The sequence below is a fragment of the Amblyomma maculatum genome, chromosome 1, assembly GCF_055883805.1.
Source record: "Amblyomma maculatum isolate TAMU_Amacu chromosome 1, ASM5588380v1, whole genome shotgun sequence".
NCBI classification, from domain to species: domain Eukaryota; kingdom Metazoa; phylum Arthropoda; class Arachnida; order Ixodida; family Ixodidae; genus Amblyomma; species Amblyomma maculatum.
This window is the reverse complement of record NC_139344.1, coordinates 60312164-60319133: the sequence shown is the minus strand read 5'-3', so window position 1 is coordinate 60319133 and position 6970 is coordinate 60312164. Positions and strand designations below refer to the sequence as shown.

Sequence of the window (6970 nt, the reverse complement as noted above, 5' to 3'; positions counted from 1 at the left end):
GGGGCCTTCTATGTCTGGTGGCCTTTCATATAATGTGGTTGCTTTCTACTTTACGCTAATAAGTACATTACTGATTTAGGGAGCAGCTAAGTGCATGTGCGCAAACGAAGGTGCGCAAGCGGAGCTGTAGACAGGGCCATTGATGCTACTGTGCCGCTCGCATAGAGGCGGTGCTTAAGCAGTCCCCCCCCCCCCCCCCCCCAATTGTTTTTTACAGCAGATTGGCGTGGCTACAGGCTCCCGCCTCCTGCCAATAAAGTCTAGAATAGCGATCGTGCGACGGAAGTCCGAGAGGGTAATCGAAAACGCGTGCAGATGCGCTGGGGGGCAACAAATCTTCGATGAAGGAATTCGCGTATAGTTGAAATCGCATCAGCATCGTGGTGCTAGAAAAGTGTGAGGACTAGGAGGAGGAGGACGATGTGGCATTGCATGTGGGGTTTAATGTCTCAGTGATTCGCCGTGGTTATACGCCCTTTCAACAGAGGCACACAACAGCGTCCTGAAACGACGCATGGGCTAACATGTAACGTCATTGTGGAGCGCTCCAGATTAGTTACGGCACCTGGAGTTCGTTGCATACGCTGTCATGACACAGCACACAAGAGGTTGGGCATTTCTCCTCCATCAAAATGCGGCCGTCTTAGTTGAGGTTCGATCCCGCAACATTTGGATCAGCAGCCGAACACCAAAACTACTGAGCCACCACCGCGGGAGGAGGAGGAAAGAAGTAGCAGCGCAAGGTGATGCAATACGCTCGCACATGTGTCCAGCAGTTATGCTACACCTGTCACATCTTCCACATCCGTCGTAGACCTACCGCCCAGCCGCAGTGGCGCAGTGACTAGAGCGCTCGACGTGTTATATCCAAGGGTGCGGGATCGAATCCAGGCAGCGACGGCCACTTTTCGATGGAGGCGAAAAGCAATGCGCCCGTGCGCTGTGCGATGTCATTGCGCGTTAAAGAGCCCCAGGTGGTCGAAATTTCCGGAGCCCTCCACTACAGCGTCTCTCAGGGCATGAGTCGCTTTGGGACGTTAAACCGTGCATAAACCAAATCAAACCACAAACTCTCCGACAATATGCCTATTTTATACCGTTATTCCAAATGGATTAGGAGGCGCTGACAGCGCACATCTTGTTGCAGAAATCGAAGCAATGACGCGTTATTCTCTTATATGACGACACGCTATGTTAAGGGAAAGCACACCGAGGCAGAAGTCTGCATCGAACTCGGCACCTGCAGAAGCAAGTCTTGAGTATCGATGCGAACGAGTCTTGAGCACTTTGAAATAGAAGTCACGTAGTAGAGGCTAATTACGGGACATAGTTACGGGTTTAGCACGTGAGATGTTACTCGACAGTTCGCACAAGATTTTACACGGAAGAGAGGGACCCAGTCTCGTCCTGGATTATTTCGAACACGTCCATCTGGCCATTGGCGGATGTGTGTTAGCGCGGTGAGGGCGCAAGGCAAGTTCAGAACATGCCGTAATCGATGATGTCGTGGTTGTCTCGGTGGCGCTTTTTCTCCATCTTATTTTTTATTTCCTCCCAGGAGACGAGCGTTATGACGGACGACGTCATGGTGTAGAGAAAGGCGCCACCAATGCCCCGTGTGAAGCCTCGCAGGCCCTCCGTCTGTCTAACCTTCCTTATGCAGTCGCGAATGTTGTTGTAGTAGATTCCTTCGCCAAGTGGGTTCGAAGGCTGCGCGTACATGCGCGCCCGGAGCACGTCAAAGAAGGCTATGATAGGCGCCGACGCAAGTCCCGACAGGAAGGCCGCTAGAAGAGTGTTGATGAAGAGATAACGCTCGCGACCTTCCACTGTCGTGTTCAGCAGAACCTTGAAGCTGCTGAATGTGGACAGCTGTAGCGCTGAGCCCGTGGACAAGCGCAGCACGTTCGAAGACGTGGCACGCCATAATCCGTTCCAGACGCCCTGAGTTTTGTAGATGTCGACCAGCGCCGCTCGTGCCGTCCGGTAGCCATGCTGATAGCCGACGGCGATGGCAGCTGTTGCCGAGTGAAGCTGACAGAAAAGAAAGAGCGTACTTGCATTAGGCTGGGAGCGCGTGCTGCCACGTACGCGGATGAACTCTGCGCTGACTATGGCACGTACTCTAACCTTGATTTTGAATGTACTATACCATTGAATTTTACAAGTATCTCAGCGTGAGTCGATTGCGATATTAGTTATAGTAATAAAAGATTGTTATCCATAACGGTGAGAGAGTGCTAACATCTTCCCGCCTTCATTGCCTGTAACGAGGTACGCACCTGTATGTGTGTCTTCAGCAGAAAAAGCGGAGAACTGGCAAAGGCGCTCAGGGCGCCAGACACACCGCCTGAGATGGCGCTCAAAGTGATGCTGGGCTCAAGGTCACTGTCCAGAGTGAAGCCAAGGTCATTGCTGATTTGATAAATGCCCAAGCGTAACCCGTTGCCCACCAGCTGGTAGACAAGGTTGGGACACAAGCCTCGGTACACGGCCAGTACGCCGTCAAACTTGCCAATCTTGTACAGAGCTTGCAAGGTGTTACGGTAAATAGGACGTGCCCGAGCCGATCTTTCTGCAAGCATTCGAAAGAAAATGGAGCTCAGGTGCATGGCGAACAATGTCTATAAAGAAGGGGTGTACATATAGCCTTTTATTCTAGCCACACCGGTGCTCGAATAGGTATTGTCTTTCGTGCTACGACCAAGCAAATGATCACAAGGCCTCAGAATCTTGGTAAAGCATGCGCACCAGTGCAACGCTGAATCACTTATCTTTACGGTCAATGACAAAACTCGCTCTATCCTTTCAGACACTTGGCAGCGTCAAACGCAACGATCCGCATTCGAGCAGCGATAAGTTGCTGGCCCCTTAATTTCATTCGTAAGCGCGTCATTCCTCCTCTTGGAGGTTCTTGGAGGTTTTTTTTTTTGTGTGTGTGTGTGTGTGTGTGCGTGCGTGCGTGCGCGCGTGCGTGCGCGCGCGATCTTTGTATTGAGATCTACACAGGTATATCCAGCAAATAAAAATGCGCATGCCCCCATATGTACCACTTCCGGGAATTAAATTCTTTCGGAAGTGGCCTCTATACAGTTAGGAGCCAATCAATGAGAGCTTGTTGCAAGTGCCCACCACGTGCTGTCCGTCCGTCATGAGATAGCAAAGCAATTGAGCTTGTTCCTGGTAAGAATATGAGCGCGTCCAAAATAAGCAGGCCACATTGAGCTCATCTGGATCTAAAACCTGGCGAAATATTGCATTGTGTGTCGTGCGCTGTCCTGTAGTCTACAAAGCGCTTTGCTTGGACTCACATTCCGCGAAACTATGCGACCTGCCCGCTGTACATATAGAGATTACCTGCGACGGGAGCCTGAAGCTCCTCCTGCAGCTGTATGCGCAGCTTGGCCACCTCGATGGGGTGCGCCACAAAGGTAGCGGTGCAGGCGGCGATGGCGCCCACTATGATTTGAGCTACCGGTTGGCTAGTGTGCCCCTCCAGAAAAGCACTCAGGGGTGCCAGCAACTGCACCGACCTGCCGCCAAAGATGTCGCTGGGCCTCTGCTGCGCCGCGAAGCCGGGGCTCCAGAACGGCGACGTGGATGGACGCATCTTTGCCACGTTCTTCTTTTTCCTCAGCCACCACTTCCTTCTCGGTGATAGGAACGTTACGTCATGCCGGGTGTTTGTTTTTAGAAGGTCCAAATTTTTTAGACAAAGGCAACTAACTGGCTTTAGATTAATTTTAGCCATGAGGCTATATTCGGGGATGCGGCGGACACCAAGTAAGAGGCAAACTAGTTTACTAATTACCTAATTACAATAATTAAGTTTTTAAATTTTCATTTTAGGGAGTATGTCGCATTTTCAGAATCGTAGCTCGTCCTCCAAATAGTAAAGCAGCGAAAACAATTTTTCTTTAAAAAAGGTGTAACACGGGTTATAAGGCACTAAAAGGTCACCCTGCTAGGCCACTTCACGCACTTGCACAACGTCTGTGACGTAGATCGCTCAACCCAGAGATTTCGTCGCTCTGCTGGCATCATCTGGAAGACAGACGGGCACACGACGGTTCCTTGTCAATTTTGTTTCGACCGTGGCCTCGCTGATAACCACCGCGTCGGTTCCCAATGCGCTCAGTCCGACCTCAAAGCGCGCATTGGTCGTGCGATCTACGCCGGACGAGCCGCTGGCGCTGTGTTATTGGGCGAAACCGCCTATCAGGGTCACATTTGTGGGCCTTGCAGCGCCCACTGCAATTTTTTAAAGAAATTTTTTTTTTCGCGGATTTACTATCTGGAGTGCGAGGTCCAATTCTGCAAATACAACGTACCCCCTAATGCGAAAATTAAAACGCTAATTGACGTATTTAGTTATTGAGAAAAATATTTGAAGCCTTCTGCGCCTTACCCCGCCGTAGCCCAAAGTATAGCCCCAGGGCTAAAATTAATCTAAAGTCAGCAACACTTGTTTAAGAATATTAGACCTTCGAAATAAAAGCAACCGGTATACATGCGATAAGAGAAGCAGTGTATAGCCGTTCAGAGAGTATTTCATGTTTATTGTGTGCTAGTGCCAAGTGTATACGACAGTCCAGTGATCATTATATCGATTACCAGGGAACCCTTATCACAAATGTCTACATCTAGATGTTGCAGCTCGGTATGTGTGTAACGGCCTCTTGTGTTTACGACATTAATAAATGCTGAGAGTGCCATTTACGAGGATTTCCACCCATCTTATTGCTTGCGGTGTCATCGCAAATACAGTTCAAACAAGAAAAACACAAAACAATACTCGAGGACGAGTCAGTCAGCTTACCTGATGATGTAAGCCACCCGAAAAACTTCCCATTGCGGCACTCGCATCGTGTCAGAAACAGTAGTTCCTCTCGGTCCATGGCTGCTTGGGAAACTAAAATGCATGAGCATCGATGAATGGCACTGGATATTAGGGCATCTCTTGAGAAAGATAACTTCCTCGAAACAAATTTAGTCTCAACAATATGCCACCACTCTAGTCGAACATTTGTAGATGAAGTGAGTCATATTAATCTCATCACTGGTTGCACATGCACTTATGCTCACTGTTATAATTTATGATGTCTGTATAACATAACTTCATAATCTCCACCCTTTTTGTTATTCTTTCTGATAGTGAACACGTCTGATATCGGGGTTGCGGTTCCTGCCACCTTTTAGCAAATGTCAATTTTTTTCAGTGAAGCTTGGTAATGTTTCTGTGAAATACTCGAAAACAATATCATTGCACTGGATAATTGTATAATGCGCTGCCTAAAAAAAAAAATCATATGTCCGAAGCTGGCGAGTGCGATACTGGAGGACGCTGTAGTGGAGGGTCATGGATTTATTTTGCCCACTTGGTATTCCTCAACGTGCTAGAAATACGCAAATAACAGGGTGTTTTTAATTTCACCCTCACATAAAAGAGGCTGTTGCGGTTACGAAACAAACCGGCGACCTTAGCTTAGGCTCGCTGTTGCTGGCGACCAACCCCCGTTAGGCTAGAAACAAACAAAAATAATCAGCACACATAAGTAGCCACAAAAGGAGTATTTTGAAGAAACGCGCACGCTGAAGGCTAGTGTCATCGCTCAGAAAGCGAAGACAGGCGGTTATCGCACCTGTTTGTTTCAACTCTCACACGCAAAGCAGCAATGGTCGCCAAAGCTGCCTCCAGTACACTGTATGAAAAAATTAGAATCCTCATCCAGGATCCCTCGTATACGGGAGCAACAAAATTAGCGCCCTGCAGAAACTACCTCTGTTAAGCATACTGTTAAGCATTACCTCTGTTAAACGAGGTTAAGCATACTCACTTCAGACGCTTGCGGGTCACATATGGAGTGTGCTTGCTGATAAACCTATGAAACAGGCCTCTTTCAGCTGCGAGTGTTGGCGATGTAGCAGAAGGTTTATTTAGTCGAGGTTTAGACTCTCGCCCTGAGCGACAATAATGAGGCTTTTCAAGAATGTCCGTCGTAGTCGTCAGCGTCTGGATAAAGCCCGTCGTCTTTACAATGACCGGCACGGAAGAAGAAGCCATCCGGCGACTCTGGGGGAGATGGCGTAAGTGGCTGAACAATGTAGTTCGCAGGGGAAGTGCGCGCTACGAAGCGGTATGGACCATGGTACTTGGAGACAAGTTTTGGTCAGAGGCTAGGAGTGCCAGATGGAACTCACAGCCACACGAGTGAGCCGGACATGAAAGGCAATGCAAGCGGATAGGCGTCAAGGTGATGTTATGGCACCACTAAGGGTTCGTCGTGAGCGGCCAGGCGATCTGGGGGCACTCTTCTTCGTGCTAGGCAGCTTCAGCCTCAGATGTATACATTCAGATGCGTCAGAGTGGTAGCGGAGAACAGTATGAAGTGCAGCTGATGGATGCCGGCTTTACGGCAAAAAGAATGGTGAGAAACCCGTGATGGATTGCTTCGAAGTGTTGTACGCAAACATGATATAAGGAAGGGCGAGGCACTAGTTTGCGCAGTTGGAGCCGATGTACTTCGCGATCATGTCCCCCAGGGTGCGATTAAATCGTTCAGTAAGGCCGTTTACTGCGGGTGGTAGGCGGTGCAAGTCTGATTGAGCGAACAGAGAGCGATGTCATACAAGAAGGCTGCAGGCTCTATGGCTGAGTAATCGTTATCGTGTGTGCGTCACCAAGAGCGAGGTGACATGGTTGAGCCTTCTAAGAGTCCGTGGGGCTCTCCTGTTGTCCTAGTGGGGAAGAAAGACGGTTTTGTTCGCTTTTGCGTCGATTACCGTCGTCTCTTCCGCGTATTGATGATGCCTTGGTCTGCTTACGAGTAGCTAAACTATTTTCTTCTCACGATCTATGCTCAGGTTACTGACAGGTGCGTATGGCAGCCGAAGTTTGACCCAAATCTCATTTTTCAACCCTGACGGCCTGTTTGAATTTACCGTCATGTCTTTTGGTCTCTGTGGTGGA

The 6970-nt window shown here is 49.2% G+C and overlaps 1 pseudogene; it reads right to left on the bottom strand.

Moving 5' to 3' along the window:
• Window positions 1-1271: 1271 nt before the first annotated feature.
• LOC146202541 (solute carrier family 25 member 35 pseudogene) lies at window positions 1272-3610 on the bottom strand (annotated as a pseudogene).
• Window positions 3611-6970: the final 3360 nt, after the last annotated feature.